Source organism: Ischnura elegans, chromosome 9 (assembly GCF_921293095.1).
Source record: "Ischnura elegans chromosome 9, ioIscEleg1.1, whole genome shotgun sequence".
NCBI classification, from domain to species: domain Eukaryota; kingdom Metazoa; phylum Arthropoda; class Insecta; order Odonata; family Coenagrionidae; genus Ischnura; species Ischnura elegans.
In genome coordinates, this window is record NC_060254.1 from 15,287,787 (window position 1) to 15,309,034 (window position 21,248).

Here is a 21,248-nt window from a genome sequence, read left to right on the forward strand (position 1 = left end):
TCTCCATTCCCCAATCAGCTAATATTTTATGGTTCACGTCATTCTTTAGTTTTACATCAAATGTCGCGCGCTTATCCAAGTATTCAATCCGAAGTCTCTCTTGGTAGTCTTTCCCTTTCAGTTTTCCTACAAAGACTGTCTTTATCAGGCCATCAATTCTCATGAGATAATTCAAGTATTTCTTGAAAAAAGAAAGCCATGAGAATATGATGAAAATTACCTTTATTTTTAATTAATCTTATCTCAAATGGTTTATGGCTTGATGATGATTTTGGGGTTCCCTCAGCCGTAAAGAAACGTCCGCAAAAGAAAAGAAAAGTCGGATTCAAAAGCATCAACATAATAGTTACCAAACTAGTAATATCTAGTCATGGACCGCGAAAGTTTTAAAAACTATTAATTGTAGAAATGGTTTAAAAATCATGAATCACTCGCAACAATCCTAAGATTGGTTTGACGCAACTCTCCCATGAATTCTCCTATCAGCTGGTCAATATATTCTTCCACACTGCTGTTAACCTGTCCCATATATTTTATTTGAGCTCTTCCTAGCCCATTTCTGGCATCCATTAGACCTTCGAAGAAGGTCTTCATACCTCCTGGTAGTATGATTCAGTCGCTTCAAGAATCACCATGAATTAAAAAAGCCCTAATATTATCGTTTAACATTCGATGAGACGAGATGCAACAGAAGGAGAGGAAGGAATTGTCGGATTCAGTATGGGCGAGACGTAATGTAAAGATGCACTGTGCCCGGAGGAAACTGCATACAACCTCTGCACGGAACAAAAAAAAACTCCCGAATTTTTTTCGTCATTTCAAGTTCAACAAATCCGGAGTTGCACGTCCACGCGCACAGATCCCGAAAGAGAAGACGCAGAAGGCACACAAACACACTCTGGCGCCGACACACGAAACATGTCTTCGTATTCCGCGAGACGAATAGCACACAATGGAGAGATGGGCTGGGGGAGATAGCGAGTTCCTCGGGTGGTGGGCGAAGTCCTGACTTTTGCAAAGGAGGAACGGGTGGAGGGGGAAGAAGATGCTCTGATGCTGTTGCGGACTAGTCGCGGCGGGGGGGAAGACGCCTCGAGAAGGACGCATCGTGTTGAAAGAGCAGCGAGGAGAATAGGAAGGAAAGGCCGGAGACACTCCTTAGAGACACTCCTCAGAGAATGCATCCTTGCATGGTTTTAGAGTAATAAGTTATCATCCAAAGAAATTACTAGTAAAATACTGGTATTTTACTGTAATCATAGCGTGTTTTTTTTCAACTCGCTTTGTTTTGTTTGCCTTCTTGTCCGTATCAAATTTACAACTCAATTTTAACCCACTTTCCGCTTATCTATCAAGCTGAAATTTTAGGATAACTCAGAACCAGATGGCAATGCAATGTTATAACACTTTTTTATGGTTTTAATTTTATCTCGATTGTTATTCAGAATTTAAAATTAAATATGGAGATAATTTTGAAAAATGGCCACCAAAGTCTGTTGGCAGCGCTGCAATAATTTGATGGAACGTGAATGGGAGAGTCGTTACAAAAAATTTGCTTAAATCAAATTCCATTGAAAATTGATTGAAGAAAACTTATCTAGCAAAAGGAGAAGAATGAACTAAAGGAAAAAGAGGAGGCAGATAAGGTAAGAAATTTACATAATAATTTTTAAAAAGTCAATTTATTCATGGTTTGTGTACATAGGAACAATTCCACACTGAAAAATGCGTTGTTGTAATCATCTTGAACTCGATATTCCCTTTTGTTTCATATTATTTCTTACGGAAACATACTCGAGTATACAGTTCGCCGACTACTATCTGTATAAAGCAGCTGGACGGATAAATAATGTGCATTTCTCTAGATATTAATAATTCTAGATAAAAACGTAGCTTTTATGAAAATTTATTTTTATTTTGTATTATTTCTCCCAATGTAGTTAATGTCTGCTCCCACAAATCTAACCACTGTAAACAGTGCTTTCTTCCAAAGCTCGCAAATTAAAATAATAGATCTCTACGCGGCGCCCGCTAATGCAGTTTTATCCTCTCTATCTTTCACCAATCTCTCCCATTTCTGACTCATTAAATTTAAATCTCATTTACAAGGTCCTTGATTTCTACTTTGACCGTTCTGACATCGTTTCCTTCAAAAGCATAAGAGTAACTCACCGTCACAATCGTACGAACTCTACTTCACTGGTCAATGTCATAATTAAATGATCTCTTCTGTACCATCTTTCCATCCAAATAAATTCTGCCTGCTGAAACTGGCCTTTTGTCTTTATACATTAAATATTTGATAGACTTGGAATCAACTCATCAAATTCGAAATGACAAAAAATTGCAAAGGGCTTAATAGGTGACCAGCGTATCAGTTTGTTGTTTTGTTATAAGTAATATGATTCTGTATTTTATTTTCTTCTTTTTTCACTTGTCATTGTAATGAGTGCACTTCATATCGACAATAATACCGTGTACTTAACCATTATATGCAATAAAATTTGCTTCCTTCAACTCGAGGTATGAAGCCTGAAATGTGCATTTTAAAAGGGTGGTTTCCTATTTTTTTCAATTGCCTAAATCGAAAGATTATTACTCCTGGAGTTCGTATTTCCCGCTTTTAGATTTTTAAATGTCGAAATCTATTTTTCGCGATTAAATGAAAAGTGAAAATTTTCAAGCGCACGAAAACGCGACGGCTAAGTATGAATGCTGGGAAAATCCCGTGTGACGTCATTCTGGTTCCAGCCCCGCCGCGCCGTGTGAGGCCACCTTGGTGCGAGGCTATGAGCGCCGATACGATGCTGGCTGCCAGCAGGTAGCGCATAGCTTAAATAAGGATTATCAATACCCTATCAAACGAAGGAAACTTTCCGACCATAGGCAATTTTAATAGGTGATTATTAAGACATGTTTCCCTGAGCTCTGTGCCACATGCTTGCATTGGTAATCTCAGACAATGTAAAACCCCTGACTACTCATATAGAATCTAGTTCCCTATGGCGTCTCGTGGAGTGGCTTCGCATGGGCGCCAATATGGCCTTTCTCAACCGAGGTTAAAATTGACCATTAAAATTTGTCTAAACTCACTGGGATTTCTAAAACCAAATAATTCGTATATTATGAATACACTAATGGTGGGTAACGAATCGCAATCAATGCCTTTCGCTTTCTTTGATGAAGGAAACACCCCTATTGTATTTAAGATGCGAAATACAAATTATGTACTCCCAGGTCCATAATTTCGTTTACAAAATAAGAGTTACAAACAAGGTAATAATGCACAATTTCTACATAAAATAATGCTTTCATTGCAAAATACATTGTTATCATTTAATATATTCTCTACTTTAACATGCATTCGTAGTCAATCCAAATTCTTATGCTTAAAACTGATAGCATCAACTATTCTAATCCATCTAATGCACCTGACGGCTGACATAATTTTCGATGAATTATTCAGGCTTCATTCATGTCTCCAAAGTTACATTTTTAATCTGAAAAAAAAAATGGTGGAAATTATGGGCTAACACATAAAGTTTCTTAAATTTGAACAATCAGATACGCGATATTTCGCGTCGTGAAAATGAGGCTTTCCGCCTTGGAGAATATGGTAGACTCAGCCAAGGAAAAGTTGGCATTTACAATTCCACTGAAAAATAGGGTGGTTTCCTATTATTTTTTTATTGCCTAAATCGAAAGATTATTACTCCTGGAGTACGTATTTCACGCTTTTAGATTTTTATATGACGATATCTATTTTTCGCGATTAAATGAAAAGTGAAAATTTTCAAGCGCGCGAAAACGCGACGGCTAAGTATGAATGCCGGGAAAACTCCGTGTGACGTCGTTCTGGTTCCCGCTGCCGCAAGTGAGGTGACCTTGGGTCCTAGGGGCGAGGCTTTGAGCGCTAATACGACGCAGGATGCTAGCAGGTAGCAGAGTACCATGCTAGCTGGTAGCGCCTGGCTTAAATAAGGATTATTAATACCTTATCAAACGAAGAAAACTTTCCAGCCTTAGCCAGTTTTAATAGGTGATTATTAAGACATGTTTCCTTGAGCGCTGTGCCTCATGCATGCATTGGTAATCTCAGACGATGTAAAACTCCTATCTACTTGTATAGAAACTAGGTCCCTGTGACGTCACGTGGAGTGGCATCGCATGGGCGCAAATCTGGCCTTTTTCAAATGAGGATAAAATTGACCATTGCCATTCGTCTAAACCAGTATTTTTAAAACCAAATAATTTGTATATTATGAATACACTAATGGTGTGTAACGAATCGCAATCAATGCCTTTCGTTTTCTTTGATGAAGGAAACTACCGTATTTCCAAGCTCGAGAAAACTCCGTTGGTTAGTATTTATTTCGTTTTTAGCTTCTAAAGTCGTTCCACGTTCTGTTTTATTGGTAACTTTTTTCTCAGTTCTCTTGAAAGTTTTCTTAATTCCCAAACTGGAATCAATACGAGTTAATAATTCAGTTCTATTCTCTTCTATTATGGGTCTGTCCTGAATTTTTTTGACTGTATCCAAGCATTTCAATTGTTGGTGGAGGTCCGATAACTGATCTTATTTCATCTCAACCCTTTCGTAACCGCAATGATGCTCTCAGTTATTGGAATATAGTTGAGTCAGAAATGTTTTTGCTTAATCATGATTGCAAGGGTGTCGGCTATGATTTACTACGGTGAAGGTGAATACTGATCGGCGTCTGTAATTACTGAAAACGGGCATTAACATAAATTTGTTTTTCATAAATATTATTTATGCACGTTTATGTTGGATAAAACAGCTGCTCGACAATGAACTCTTTTATGAAACAGAAATAGCAGAATACGTATTCGCATAAATAAACAAATCTCGAATTTTTTGGCCAAATTCTGACCTCTTCTCAACCATAAACATCTTAGGAAATAATCGTACCGTACCAAGTGATGATACCTTTACCTAAATACTATAACTCTGCTAGATAAAAAAATTATAAATTCACGCAGGAATTTTTGTCGATATTCGGAGAACGGCTTTCATTTCTAGTTCTCATCAAGTTATAATAGCAATACATTCGTGATAGAGATTTCCGCCAATATTACTCTTTTTATCTATTTCACTTACACTGGTGTTTTCAGGTCTGATGACTGATAATAAATACAGCTTAATTTATGTAGCAATAATAATTTTATGTTAATGTTCTCTCTCTTTATATCTGTATGAAGTATTTGAAATATTTATGCTTTTCGATATGTGTCTAATGTTTTATCGTTATCTCCGAATTCCTATAAGTCTCGTAGGTCGACAGTAACATTGATACATCTACATATACATAATACCCTGCAGCCACCTCTAGGGTGTTTGGCAGGGGGTGACCAATCACCAACATGCAGCATGCAAGAGGACCGCCACATGCACACCGCACGGTCATGGAAATATTACGCATGCTAACGAATTTACATGCATATTCATATAAAATCATATAATGTGTGAATAATGTAATAAAAATTCTCATATAATGTATGAGCGTGGTTAATAGGAGTCGGTGATATCAACGCTGGAGTGTATGTCACTAGAAAATGCCATGGTTAGGAGAAGTGAAAATGGAGCTGATATAAGTAGGTATGGTCCGGATTCAGGGGAGTGGTCACCCGTTTATGGGAAGAATCAGGATGCCAGAGAGGAGGTGAGGACTCGATTAGAAAGCTTGGAAGCATTAAGATTACTGCATGGACCAAATGCACGTTACCTGCCTCAAAGAAGTGCGTAGGCCGAAGGGGAGTTACGTGAACTAGGAATTGTAAAGAAAGTTCTCTATTGCCACCACCCGATAATGCCCTAAGTCTAATAATTAAGCCAGTGGTACTGATATTGTCTCCACAGCGTATTTTGACTGGTTGCCAAATTGTTCTAATTATGACATTCATACATCTCATGCTCGAGACCCTAATTTTTTGACATTTAAAACTGAGGAAGTCATCAAGTTGTTTAAAATACATCTTTATCGAAAAAAATGTTATCATATTGCTGCATGTAAATATCGCGACTGAACTGATTAAAGTCACTTCAAAGTTCATTCTTTCATTGCACCTTTTCTATTGATTGGCTTTAGCTTATAATATACTTCCGATTTACATTGTTTATTTCAATTACAATACGAATAACTCACCACGTTATAGGTGTATTTCGAGGATAAAATATTGCGAGATTTTAATCTGTTTAAAAAATAAATTATATTTTTATTCAAGAACTAAATATATTAAAAAGTACCAATATTGTGTGGGAACTTAGCGTTTGCACTCACGTAGCATTCACATTTAAAAAAACTTAGTGTTCCTCAAGCATCTATGTTTAAGAAAGAGACGTTACTGAATAGCTGCATTGTCACTCTCCTGAGCAATGCATCGGTCAGGAAATGGAATAAGTTTTGTGTGAAATCGTGTCGACGGACTGCTAATTTATGTGAATGAGACAGCTTTATTTGTTCTCCTACAGGCTAAATATGTTGCTTTTAGCATGGATTCATGTAGAATATAAATTTTAGTTTTTTAAAATTAAGGAATAGGATCCCGCAGTGGTTAAAAGCCCCAGACCTGTCTCAGAAATTCCTCTCCCGGCCTCAAGTTGTAGACTGGGGGTTAGAGGCAAGGACGGAGCGAGATAATACGAAGAGATAAGGTTCCAGCCGAAGGAGGAGACTGGAAGCGAATGGGGTGGACGTATAGGAGACACAAACAGACACTTGAGCATTCGCGCGCGGTTTATAAACTTTAGAAGAGAGAGAACGCGAGCCCGCCTTGAATATGAATGGGGCTTCGATCGTGGATGTGGGAGGAGTGGGGGATGGATGGATGGGGAAGGGGTGAAGTATAGTATCCTTCTTTTCGGAGTGTGCAGGGTGGTTCGCGGCATCAACTGGAGATGCCAGGGGTGGGTGCTTTTAAGGGGGTGGCTGGGAGGGCAAGAGGAGTTGGGACGAATGAGGAAAGAAATGAGAAGGAAAGAGGACCAGGAATGGAGCCCTGCGCTACTCGGCCGATTTCCTTTTTATCTCCATCTCTTTGCGAGGATTGTGTCGCTCGGAGGGAAAGCGTGAAGAGAAGTGGGGAATGCGGAGAATTCCCAAGTGGCAGCGCGTCGGAAGTCAAGACAGCCGAGGGTGTGTGAGCGCAACTGAGAGAAAAACTCGTTCCTGCTTTTAGGCGTGTCATATTCTTTTGAATGTATGAGCGTATGCTTGAGCACGTTGGCCGGAATGAATTCTAAAATACCGTGATGGAATAATGAATAAATTAGGAGTGTGTAACTGGTTTTTATCCATAGTTTTCAGAGCCCTAAAGTTACATTTAATTATTAATTTTTTACTCATCATTATGTTGTTCAAATGAAGAGATGAAGGATGGGGTCTAAATTAATTTTAGTTTGCAGAAACTTGTACATTGTAATCATCATTTTGGCACACTGTGTTTGCGATAACTACAAAGCACTTCGTTGACCTGCTTGAGGGCATTAGTCAGAGGTTAATTTTACCCCTTTGTGGACTTCATGAGGGTCACATGAAAAGCGACATAGTAAACACATCCTAATATTATTTGAACCACACTGTGATACTTGCTGAATAGTATTCATGTTAGAATATTATTGGATAAAGGATACACTTACTTACAGCGCTACTTGACAAACGGTTTTGGTTTTTATTTATGTTCTCTGTCCGTGGGAAAATGTTTTTTCGAACTTCCGTTTGGAATCTACTGATAATTTTACACTTGACTTTAAATCTTCCATTGTCTTCAAAGCCTTACGCTGTGAGGTTATCTCACGTCGCGCCGCGAGAAAATACATCCCTACTAATCTTCCAAAATAGAGTAGCCCTATGTTTGAAACGGTCGTGTGATGATAGATCACATACTGTTTGTAACTATCGAATCGTTTCAATAATGCCAAGTGAAGTTTCAATGTGAAGTTTACCTTTAACTAAATTCATGCAATTGTACTCACTGCTTTTGCCTTTCTTTTAGCTGTATGATATATCTACGTATTCATAATATTTTCGCGGCACCTTAAGGGGTTTTGGCAGGGGTGACTTATCACTAGCACGGAGCATGCGATACGAAAATAAATATATCATGATTATCGCTATGAATCGAACTAAAACTGGTGCAAGTCCTATTAGCTCCCATTATGCCATTTAGACTTCAGCCAAAAAACCTTGATGGTATGTAAAGTTGTTTTAATGGTTAGTAATTGAAATAAGTTTACCCATACAAGATTATTACTATTATTTCTGCTACCCGAAATAAATTTTAAAGGTCATCGACTAACTACGTAAATTATTCATCAGTGAATCAATAGTGATGAACCCTATTGCAAGAACAATGTACCAATGACGATGTCGACGGGTAAATGGAACGGAGAATAACGAGTTTTCTCATTTGCAATGTATTCGTGCGGCAACCAATAAAATCGCTAAAATTTCGTTTCAGAGAGCATTTAGGAGTTATTTTAAAAATCAAAATGGATTGTATGTCAGCATTCAGCGCAGAAACAAACGAGTTTTATATTATGTACTCTTTCAAAAAGTGGAATGAGCGGTGTTTGTAATATCTTCGTCAAACAGGCTATTGCAATAGATAGTATACTATTCGTAATTCATGGATATATTTTTCACAAGCCTAATTTTTTTTGCAGTAGCAGTTGTAGGTGTTCATTGGGCCCTCCACTCTGGTGTTGGATTACAGTAGATGGCTTTTCTTATGGATATCTTTATCCCTCTATCGTGATAGTTAAAAAGATTGTTTACTCTTGAGTATAGTAATTTCAACCCCAACTGTTTTCCACCTTTGTACAAGTTTCATACGAAGCTAGATGCTGGATGCTCATGAGTTTGAACACATTTTCAGTTTACATATTCGCACCTTAATTCTATCCTTTCAGACCTCGGTGAACTTTGGAACAGGTTAAATAGGTCAGAATGGCAAGGAAATAGAGCCACGACACCTAATAACTCTGGATATTAGGATGATGGGAGAATACTGCTGAATGCTTACAACTAGGTCTGGGAAATGCACAGGAATGAATGATGTAAGTGGATTATTGATTCCAAATTCACTGTGAATCCGTTTGCTGTGTGCTTATGCACTCAAAAAAGTCATTTGAAATTTTTATCTTCAACATAATTCTTTTGCCACATGTTTCATCAATATTGGCAATGTATGCAATTAAAATTCAACTCCCGTGGAGTAAATTTCTTGATTGCTTCGTGGAAAATTTATCAGATCCTCGGGGTACTGAAAATTAGCGTGATAGTGATTAGTTAGATAGATTAAACGGATTCATAAATGCAATGCAAAAGTTGAAAAACCGTGTCTCACGCAGTCTTACCATTTACCGTTGTTATTGCGAGATTGTTTTATAGTTTTCCCGTCCGTGTCCAATAATAAAATTTTGCCGCAAATTGCGCAAAAGTTAATGAATGCTGTAAGGTTTCGGGTATTTTCAGCCTCACCTCAGCACTGCAGTATGAGTTTAGAGAATAAACTTCCGAAACAGTAATTTTCTTAAATAATAATAAGACAAATATTTTTAAAACTTCATATAAACAGAATTCATTTGAAATAGGTCATTCAAAACTTTAAATTTGTCATAAGTTCATCTGACGGGTGGAAAAAAGTTGTTCCCGCCCGGGTTCGAACCGGGGACCTTCCGCGTGTAAAGCGGATGTGATAACCACTACACCACGGGAACTGCTGGTAAAGGGGACTAATTTTTTGTAACACATTCTTTATATAGATAACTAAAGACATCTTAGGTAACTGGCATGTAGGATAATTATGTTATTAGAATTAGCTTCATCATTGTTGCCATCCTTCGAGTAGTTTCCACTGATCGAGAATGGCCTTCGCCGAAACTCACACTTTGAGATCTTCTCTCTCCCTTTAGGCCGTATTCTGTATCTCCATACCGATCGGTGCTGCACACGGTTGGTCGGATGGGAAGTCACATCGATTCCCGGTAACCAGTCGTGCGATTCTGCACGAACCCGATCGGTGCGGCACCGACGTGAAAACGGGAGATCGTCGTTAGCCGTACCGACACCAAAAAGGTGCCGCTACGGCCACCGACTAGTGGGTTTCATGAATTCCCCCGCGCGCATTGTACGTTTTGTTTTGTTTTCCCCTCATCACCGAGTAAATAATGAGGTTTGCCACAATGTTATCTCTTTATCCCTCTTTGAATAGGCCACTATAATTAACTTTGTCATCATCTATATCGATTACCTTGACATAAATATAATTTATTGGTTAATAAACATGAGGTTTGCCACCATGTTATGACTTTCTCTCATTTATGTCATCACTTTCACTCGCTTGGAATAGGCTTTATTTCACTCTATCATCATTTATTTACTACCTTGACACAAAATACATATTTTTGATTAAATATGAGTTTTGACGCAATTTTATCACTTTATCTCACTCTGAATAGGCAACTATATTTCACTCAATCATCATTTGGCGTTTCTCTTGGAATATAAATTAGATATTTTTATTTAAATATGATTTTTCCGGTATGTTATCACATTCTCTCACTCTGAACAGGCATATATATTTCACTGTACAGTCAGTTTTTGATTGTACAGTGGGGTCCAAATATGATAATTATAATTAAATGTGAAGTTTTCCGCAATGTTATCACTTTCTCTCATTTTATTAGGCAACTTTTATCGTCAGCTATTGATTTCCTTGACGATAAAGGAAGATATTTGTTAATAAGTATGAGGTTTGTGGCAATATTATCATTTTCTCTCGCTTGGAATGCGCAACTTACATATATTTCACCCAATCACAATTTATTTACCCCCTCGTCATTACACTTCTTGAAATTACTCCCGGCTATTAGAGGAACAAGTAAGCAAATTGTTATAAAAATATGGATATTTTTTCAACAATTTCTTTACTTGTTCCTCTAATAGGTATTACATTTACATATGCTTTTGAATCCTACGCTCACTTTCGATGGTATGTGATTTTCGTCTGCAACAGTCCCAATGGCACAATCTTCCGTTGATGACATTTATACGGAACTTACTTAATGACAACTATATCACCAAATCATGAATAAATATTAATATCCGGTACCAATATTTTAAAAAAGAAAATACGATCTCAAGGATAATTTCAGTAATTCATTCCAGCAACAACAATTTGCATCACATGTAAACTATATTTCGATGTTTTAATATTGTCTCCTTCGCTTCTGTAGGCAGAGCACTACTATCACACATTATATAAGCACTTAAAAAGTTACCCAATATCGTTTATCTTAATCTAACAATAAGTCATAATTTCTGCAAATAAAAAGATTTAAAACTACAATAAACTGCGTACCAATGAGTCTTTACTTGAGTCTCTCATCAACTCATTCCTTTTCATGAACGCCTACTTTGCTTACTAATAGCATTACTCTTCCTGATATATTTGTCTTTTTTCTGTCCTATTATTGGAGAAAACTGCCAATATTATATTATATTTGAGCTAGCATTAAATCTAGTTATTTCTACCATTAAAATTTTGAAATTAGTGTAATTATCTATTGAGTTGTTCATATTTTGTTCCATAATATTAATGTTTACTCTTTTTATCATTATTTTGACCAATTTTAGAAGTTTTGTCTGTGAGTTTTATGCATAGATATACCATCTCAGTCAGTTCTGAGTGTTGAGAGGTTGACAAATGTCACCAGTGCTTAGTTTTATAAGTGTAAAAAACCAATTACTCCACCATTACATCTGAAGGGTTGTGGGCCTAGAGTGTTTGACTCGCGAATTAAAAATGGCATCCGCTATGGATGCGCCAAATATTTTTTACTCGGACCAAAGAATTATGTGGTGTGAAGTAAGAGGGTAAACGCTTTCCTAACTAGAAAGAAGGCTAACTATTCTAGCTTGAGAAATAGTTTAGCGTTTAGTTTTTTCGGAGGAAAGGCGAGGACAGGAGTGATATTGCTTGCTTTCCTCCTCCTGTCTCCCTATTGGCTCATATACCTTGGCGTAGGCTCTGCGCCGTCGGGTAATCCAGGGATGGCAGGAAATGAAGACGAATCGAGGATTTGTGTTTTTCGTCGGGAGTCCCTCTCTCAGTGTGCGAGGGCGGCTGCCGATGGATGTTCTCCGTTCATGCAATGTTTGGAGAAGAAGGAGGAGGAAAGATTATAGGGGGTTGGGGAGATGTGGGTTTCGTTGTTGAGGAAATAACTGGAAATATTCCGTGGAGATGACGACGCGTTTGAAGTAAAACAAGGCAAGATGGATGTCTCGTCATAATGTAGAGCAAAACATTCTCTTGTTTACTAAAACTCGTATTACATTAACCAGGAAAACTACTTCGATGTTTAATGGCCGCGTAATGGATCTCTATTTAACACAGTAATTTGTTGAAATTATAAAAAAAATCCTGAGGTAAGACTTTTTTCGTAATGGCCTCCTGTTTTTCAAATGTTCGTACACAAGCTAGCGTAAAAAAAGGTGGTGATGATAATTTTTGCTGCAATAAGACTGAAGGGCTGTAGAATTGTGAATCCCTTTTCTCATGAGTAGGATAAATATTATTACTATGAGAAGACGACTATTTTGAAGTCAAAAGAGGGGAGATATGACTCCGTTTGTGCGGAGAGGGCAAATAATTATCTCTGGAGCTACACTTATTTTTTCAAATTTTGTTTATAGCGTCAATTGAATATTGAGTTATTATGGTACGTAATTTTAATATTCCACCTAGTTTTTCCTTTGTTAAAATAATATAGTACGATGAAAGGGATTAAGACAATTTTTGTGGAGCAGTATTATGATTATGTTAACATGTTTATTAACTTATTTATAGATTCTCAATATGGAAATGGTTTTGATTGAAAATTCAAGGGAAATAGGGTACCATACCTCAGGTGTAGGGTTATTATTATGCAGTGATGACAAATATACCATAGTGATACTAAATCAAAGCAAAAATATCGTAATACTTTTATGAAATAGGCTTGGTTATAAAGAGGCCAAAATATTCATTTTAAATGGCAGTCTAAAAATGATTGAGGAAGAAAAATCGATAACCTTTTTATATTGTGGCGAATAGATGCCGCAAACATTTTAACAATCTTAGAGTTTTAAGAGGATAAGAACAATTTTCTTATACTTGATAGTGTTGTGCAACAGCTTTCACAGCATTTAAGGGTAATTTTTTGTTGCTTTGTGCTGAGGATAGTTTTAAGTTGTGATTCGACGTCGGAAACGGGAGTAAATGATACCTATGGAGAGTTGACGACGAGTTTGAAGTTAAACAAGGGAAGATGGATGCCTTGTGGCAGAGAAAAAAAAGTTGAAAAACAGGAGAAAGCAGGGGCGGCAGAAAACAAACGACTCCCGTTTCCATGGCAGTCATCGTTTGTGATTATTAGGTCGATGTTTCGTCGCTCTCGGTAAAGACTCGGGATATCTGTCTTTTGTTTTTATCCCCCCGGCCTAGAAACAAAACACGAGCGACAGCGACGGGATTTTCATGCTTCGCCAAGTGATAATGGAGCGCAAAAACGGATGACCGCCGTGGAAATTTATGAGCAGGTTATGATATTCCCCGTACAGTCGGTCGTGCCGCTGAATTGGAGCAAGGATAAAGGCTTCGAACGAGTCTAGTAATTTCCTGTTCGCATGATCATCAGGGAGCGGGAAAGCAAACAGGTTAATTGACACAACAATTTCCCGAATTGTCGGACGCGGGGAGATGATTATCGAACTCTCTGAAATCCGCCGAGGGAACGGTCATTTAATATGCTCAATAGATCGCGCGCATCAATTCCCTCATACCAGTTCTGTAATGTCTTCGACTCGTATCAACAGATTCATCTGGTTCGTTGTTATAATAATTATCAAGGAGCAAACCCTATATATATTATGGCATTTAGACATCCTACTATCCCGTGGACCGAATTGACTCGTAATTAGGTACGCTCACAAGTGTGCGGAAATTATCGTGGAAAATCATTTATCTATTACGCTGTATCGGGGTACTTGGAAAGTCCGGATCAAGGGGGCTGCATAGAAGAGGCCCAATTCCATCCCATAGAATGTTGATTTCTGTTGCCACTTCGGTCGCATTTAAATCTGTTTTCAAAAATGTCCGCGGCGCAATGATGAGTGCAATGCGGTTCACTTTTTTCCCAATATTTTGCATTATAATGTTTGTAATTACGAGGAATAGCATTGACAAGCTATGAATTTGATAGATAAGGACAACATGTATATAGATTCCGATTCATACCCCAAATCATACCTTATTTCCCCGTGACGGTGAGACCATTTTGCCCGCGACGAAAGTGGCGACTTTTGTAAACCCATATTGCGATTGGGAAATGAAAAAACTCCAATGGCCGTAACAGGGGACCTCGTCGCAGGTATAAACAATGCACTGTGTTGGTATGCTGGAACGGGAAGATTCGCAGCAGTGACCAACCCCAGCCTCTCTAACGGAAACCCTTCACAAGCACTCGTTCGACTATGAAGGAACCTTCGCGAGGGTTTTGGGGGGACCTCGCTAAGGCTGCTTCCGTTGAATAAAATCACACCCAATCACTCGCTTAACTCCGAAGAAACCTTCGCGAGGGTTTGGGGGGCCTCGCTAAGGCTGCTTCAGTTAAGAAATCACACACTTACAAAATCAATCACACACGCACAGCACTTACTCCGTGGGTTATACTCCGGGAGAATTAGCTCAGGAACGAGCGATGGAACTGCCACCTGGACGGGAGAAGCGTGCGGTTTTGTTAACCCGGTGGGTGACAACTTATTTAGAGGCAGACTTGTGGATCCTCTTCTGTAATATTCGTGGTCCGGGTTCAAGTCCCGGCGGTGGAGGAGTTTTTTCAGAGGCTTCCCGATCCCTGCTTGAGTGCTTTGTGGAGGGCACTTCAGGTGCAGCACTCCGTCCGTCGGATGGGACGTTAACCCGTGGTCCCTTTGGCGCCTTTCGTTAATGCCAACGCCGGGTTTTTCTCCACCTTTATCTCATGGCGTTTGACCCTGCCTTGTGGTAGCCTATTCCTGGCTTACCTTGTATCGAACCCCGGGTCACCTTGAAGAGCCCCTGATGTTCTAAGAAATGAATTTTAAGCGGTGCACATGTTATCATATCACTCCACCTGCTCTTTTTTGAACAAGAATGTATGAGGTAAGTGCGTGATATTGAGTTGTATTCATTGCGCCAGTGGGCTGGCGGGGGTGATTGGTAACACGGGCAATTTGTGTTCAATTTCGAAATTCAATTTACTTTTATCGGAAGATCACCTGTTATAATGAAATCAATCACGTTGTAATTGGCAACATGAGTTTGGCATGAAAAGTTGAAAGCCATTAGATCGGCAGATATTGAATCAATGACAAGAGGCAAGCAATGGATTTGTAGTAATGCCTCATTACTAAGTAGTGAACTTGTATAACAAAGTGTCGACGATTTTTACTTCGAGTTTTATGCCTCATGAAGAGCAAACTATCTAATTTAAAAGTCATATGATGTTGGAATATCTATATTTCGATATGGGCTCATATAGCAGTTCAGTCCAGTGGTTTTTTTCATAATGAAATTTATGCATTTGAGGCAGGAAAGGGAGATGATAGCGCTTAAGTGGGTTTATGAGGAGAGTTAGAGTGCGATTTAGGCGTGTTTGGATGCATCATGGTTGTTTAGCTAGTTCCTTGTGAAATCGATCGAATAAATCAGTTAGAAACACTACAGGAAACCGATTTTCCTTGTTAATTCTAAAGAACCTATCAATTACCGTGTCGTGTATTTGGTTATTTTATTACGTGTATGAACGCGTCCTGGGTTCATAATTGGGGTCACAGAGGAGGTGGTTCTCAATGCAACATAAAGCACTTGAATCAGAGAGAGATCAATGAGTCAGTGAGTAGATTTTTTTACGACCGAAACACGTTACACGTATAATCACGAAACAATATTGAGTAATAATATTTCCAGTAATCTATTTTGATAGTGAAGGGAATTTATTTAGTTTGTAAGTTGAGGGAAGCAATATAATTAGCAACCTTAATTTCTGATCTAGTAAATATTGGGAAAAAGCCAAAGAATGTCTCTTCGAATTATATGCTTGTTTATGTTTCACGGAAACTTAAACAAACATAAAAGTGCGGTGTAGCACAGGGTAATAAACTGGCCCCCTACCCTTAGGGAATGAAATTCAGAAGCCAGAGACTTAGTGCGGGGTGAGCTCAATTCTAACCTATCTAAACAACCTTCGGGTTGAATCGCGGAGTAAGTATGTATTTTAGTGCTACGTAACTCGTTCTAAGTGCAGCAAATGGAAAAAAGAGAAATACTACCAAAAGTCCTATTTTGTTTGTTACAAAAAATAACTAATTACCGAGTCATGAAGCTAGTTATTTCAGTGGGTAAAGAACATTCTCGAAGTTCAAGGTAGTCCAGGGTAAGAAACTCACTCTCCACCCTTAGGGAATGAAATTTATGCGCCAGTCACTTTTTGTTAGTGTTGGGTGAGCTCTATTCTTACCTATCCAAACCAACCTTTGGATGATATCGCTGATTGATCAAGTATATATTGCATGCAAGTACTTCTACGCGAAATCCATGAAAAAATATAGAAACACATCTAGGAATTTTATTTGTTACAAATTATTAGAAAGTAACCAATTACCGAGTCGTGTTGATAATTATTTCAGTGGGTAAAGAAAATCCTCGAATTGCAAGGTAGCCTAGGGTAAGAAACTGGCACACTTCCCTTAGGATATGAAATTCATACTCCAGTACTGCAGGAACAAGTGACTTAGTACGCAGTCACTCGCACAGGTGCAAAGTTAAATACACCAAAGAATGAAGTTCGCTATGAAAAATATTTGACCTAGCCGGGATTCGAACCCGGATCTCCCGATTGCCGGTCAGGCGTGTTAACCAGTTCCACCACCAAGCCATTTTCTTAGAGCGAACTTCGGGATGGGTTTTACCGAAAAAGATGTTGACGTCACAAGTCGGTTTGACCCCCACCCTTCCTAAGCGCGTCACGTAATTATTAGATGCCTCTTTCCAAAAAGCGAATCGTTCAGCCACACTAAACGTTCTTCATCAGAGATGATGGGCAAAAAAATAAAAATCATGAGAACAGAAATCGCATCACACTGTGGCACATGTGGCGAGGGTCGTGCTTACTAAGCCGCTGTCGGGGTGAAAAACCCTTATTTTGTCGCTGGTATGCGGCCTGCCTGACCGGCAATCGGGAGATCCGGGTTCGAATCCCGGCTAACTCAAATATTTTTCATGGCGAACTTCATATTTTGGTGTATTCATACTCCAGTGACTTAGTGCGGGGTGAGCTCTCTTCTCACCTATTCAAACCAATCTTTGGGTTTAATGGCTGAGAGAGAAAGTGTACGTTTTAAGTATGGCTATTACACTCATTCTACATGCAATCAATTTAAAAAAAGATATAGAAACACTTCCAGGAATAACCAATTACCGAGTCGTGTAGTTAGTTATTTCAGTGGGTCCATGCAAACTTAGGGATGTTAGATTCATAATTGGAATCACAGATGAGGGGGCAATCGATGCCACAAAAAGCACATATCTACGCTCAGGAATAGAGTGTGATTTGTGAGTGGGACGGGCGGCGACTCATGTGACGGCTGACCTATATGCAAAGCCCTGCGGCCGCAGACTGAAACGCGCGAGCCAGTTTCGCTCCTCCCTGGAATAATAATTCTCCCCGTTTTGGCGACCGTATATTAATTTGAATGCGCCGCGTCAACAAATAAAGTTATCCGAATGGAAAAGGTGCGTGATTAATGGCTAATTAAAATCTGATTGAAATGAGAACTGATTATTAATTACTGGTTGACAAACGTATGGTGGTCGGGCTAATTATTATTGGCGGCGTAATGAGAATATATGTATAGATATCCGGTGAAACATTTGAATGGATAATGAGAGGCTCGAAGCCTTCGATGGCTTGGACAGAATTTTTAATGAGCTGTTAAGCTTTCAGAGAACTGCCCTGGGGATAAATGCTCAGCGAGGGATCCGCAGGACGCCTTTTTCCCACGCATGTTTAAGCTAATTACTTCTAAGAAGAACATAACATTTATGGAAATGTCATTATTAATTCATGCATCGTGACTTTATGAAAGAAACCTTTAGTAATTATGGAAGTTCCTCCGTCAGTTGAAGTGAGGGCAGTGAAGAAAATATTCTCTCCAGATTTTCATTTTGCTTCGCAAGTAGATATATTTTGTAACTGTGTAATGTGAATTGCGTGGGTTACTATGGCAGCATCCTTTTTGCTTGGAATAGATTATTATTACCTAGACTCCCTTACCAACCCGTTCTTTACGTATCCCTCTTATTTTTAAATGTCCTCCTGTATAATTATTATAGAACGATTCCGAAATGATACCAACTGAATAAAAAATGAGTCCGCATGGAGCAAAATACTTTGCAAAAAATAGTGTATGAATAGTCCCAAGTAGAATCGTACTAATTAGCAAATTCTTAGCCAGGATATGGCTATGGAAAATCTGGCTTGGCTGATATATTACTGAAAACGAAATGAAAATATTAGTAAAGATCTGAAATATGAAATCATGATTTTCTGTCATGTTTTTCGGGTGTTCACCGCGTTGTTTAATGTCTTATGTCAAGATTTTCTGCCGAATTCTCTCCAGAATAAAGAGTTCTGAAGTCTTCAGACTCATCATGTTTATTGTGTTCATAAGGCATAAAAAAACGCGGTGGAATCCCGGAAATCATGACAACATCTACTACTCACTACGGAAGTCTTCTTAAGAATTGTATTTTACTTGTTTCTTGTGGAAGTGGAATTAATTCATATAATTTTTCAGTTTTAATACATGGTAATTAAATAAACTAAATAAGCTTAACGTCTAGCCAATTTTTTTAGACACGAAAAAATTCCAAAATGAAGATAATCAGCATTTGTCAATTTTCACAGAATTTACAGAAGGTCGTTTCTCTTCATTCAACATGAATTTTCACCAAGTGAAAGCCGATCTATTGATTTCACGAATAATATCAGTTTTGAAGCATAATTTTTAATAATATCTAACTAATCTTTGGAAGAAATTTTTTGCCTATTTATTTCAGCAGACTAGTCACGGCATAATCTCGTTCAGGCGACTCGCTGGGTGCAACGTACTACGTGAATCCTTCGACTCATTTGCCGAGGTGTCGATTTCCTGCCCGGGTAATGCTCTCATAGCTGTCTTCCGTCTCATTCCTACCTTCGCAAATCCAGCCACCAGATAGCATCTGCTGCCATACGCCTCATTAATTCGCCCTAGGTACCTACTCCAACCCATCTCCGTGTTCCTTGGCTCATCCTCTGAGCCCGTCGGATCAAAATGAGCAATAGATCGTCTGCGCTGGAAGACGTAAAGGGAAGGAGGAAGAGGTGGTTAAGGGTGTGAGTGGAAATATGTATATCCGCGAAATATTCTCTCTTTTCATCGCCGGGAGGCAGGAGTGTGAAATTTATGTTTCCTGCCCGTCCCACCACAATCCCACCAACGCCCTCATCTCATCGGCCCTTCCTTGTGAATCTCCCGTTCTTTTCTACTCCGTCTTATCCTACGGATAACTCGGAAGATTGTGCTTCGCTGAGAATCGTGATATAACGTCTTCAAGAGGATGATGCATCCCTACCGCTGAATCTGCCCTTTTGCATGACGTTATGCTCTATTAAAATGTGTGCTGAAACCTTGAAATTTTCAAGATACATAAAGTGGAGCCTGATCAGCATTTACCCCTAGATCTCAATTTGTCCCTGATCATCAGTTGTCTAGGTATCAAATTTGAACATTTTATCCGGTTATTAATAACATCGATCAATTTTAATTTTTAGACAAAGGCAAATTTTTTTCAAATACCTTCTCAATGTACAATGAAAATTTCAAATTAGTGACAACTTCTCGGTACGACAGCAACGAAAAATTGAACTTGATATTTTGACGATCGGAGTGGTATAGGAATTCGTTTTTCTCTTCGATAAATAAAAGACTTTAAAAAATGCTATGTGGGATCATTATGCGCATCTTCTTTTCTTTAATTTCTTCTTCATTTAATGTTAACGGCTGGTGTACTAACACCCCCGGCCACACGCCTTTTGAGGCGTCTTGGAGAGCTGTATGTAGATCATCTTCATAATGTGGCGTCGGTGTGCAAAGGGGAAAGAGGAGGCGCCCTTGGAAAAATGACGAAGGACTCTTCGTTTGAGAGGATGACGGTAGGGAGAGGTTTGGCCGTTTGCGTGCGTTTTCTCCCGCGGTGCGCGAAGGGTTGGGCGTGGGTGTGTGAGTTGGAAGACTGTGTTTATGATGAGGATTCGCTCTTCGGAAGAGAGGGCGCGGCCGCAGCGGGGAATGCTGGGAAATAAGGGAGTGGGAGAATAGAGTAGAGAAGTAAAGAGTGGGGAATAGTGGCGGATAATGCTGAATGGAGTGGCTTGCAATCCTATTCATTGCGGCTTTGTGGTCAAGAACGAGCACTTGATGTAGTTATAACGAAATATGACCCAATAAAGAATTTTATAGTATTGCCCTCATTTTAAGGAAAAAAATACCATCTTTCGATTTGTCCAAAAATATTGGCTTGTTTTGAGATGTTTTTCTTGTGATATGTGCGATTTGTCATAGCAACCATGAAGGCTGGGCACTTCACTGACTCCCTCCACTGGGGACTGACAAAATTAACTACACTTGTTAGTTCTCTCGCTTATATTTTTTCCGAAAAACTAAAGAATTCGTTTTTCCCTCAAACAATTAAATACTGGGTAACATAATTGTTGGGGCTGAGTAAGCGTATCTCCTTGTCTTTTTTTTCTTCTTCATTTGTTGTTCGCTGCTGGTGCTCTAACTCTCCCCATTACACACCTTCTAAGGTGGCTAGCGTGGGAGCATGTGGATGTAGATCATCTTCAAACTCTCATGTGTATTAAACTAGTTGATGATATGTTTAAATGTCTATTAAAACTTTTCTCACCATGCTCTTTTTAAATTATTGCCAAAAAACTGTCGGTAGTCTCGGTGTTTCTAGTAGGTGACCGAAAGCTTCTTGATTTGGTTAGGCAACGACACGTGGAGCAACATGGAGTTAACTCAGACCCGAAATCGCAAATTGGTAAAACGATTTGGTAAATAGAAGGGACAGACAAATGACGTCAAAAAATAGAA

The 21,248-nt window shown here is 38.8% G+C and overlaps 2 non-coding genes across 2 annotated transcripts; both read right to left on the reverse strand.

The window, feature by feature from the left end:
• Positions 1-9,666: 9,666 nt before the first annotated feature.
• Trnav-uac lies at positions 9,667-9,739 on the reverse strand. The gene has a single exon. It is a non-coding gene; the product is annotated as a tRNA-Val (tRNA).
• Positions 9,740-16,908: 7,169 nt separating this feature from the next.
• On the reverse strand, positions 16,909-16,981 carry Trnaa-ggc. The gene has a single exon. It is a non-coding gene; the product is annotated as a tRNA-Ala (tRNA).
• Positions 16,982-21,248: the final 4,267 nt, after the last annotated feature.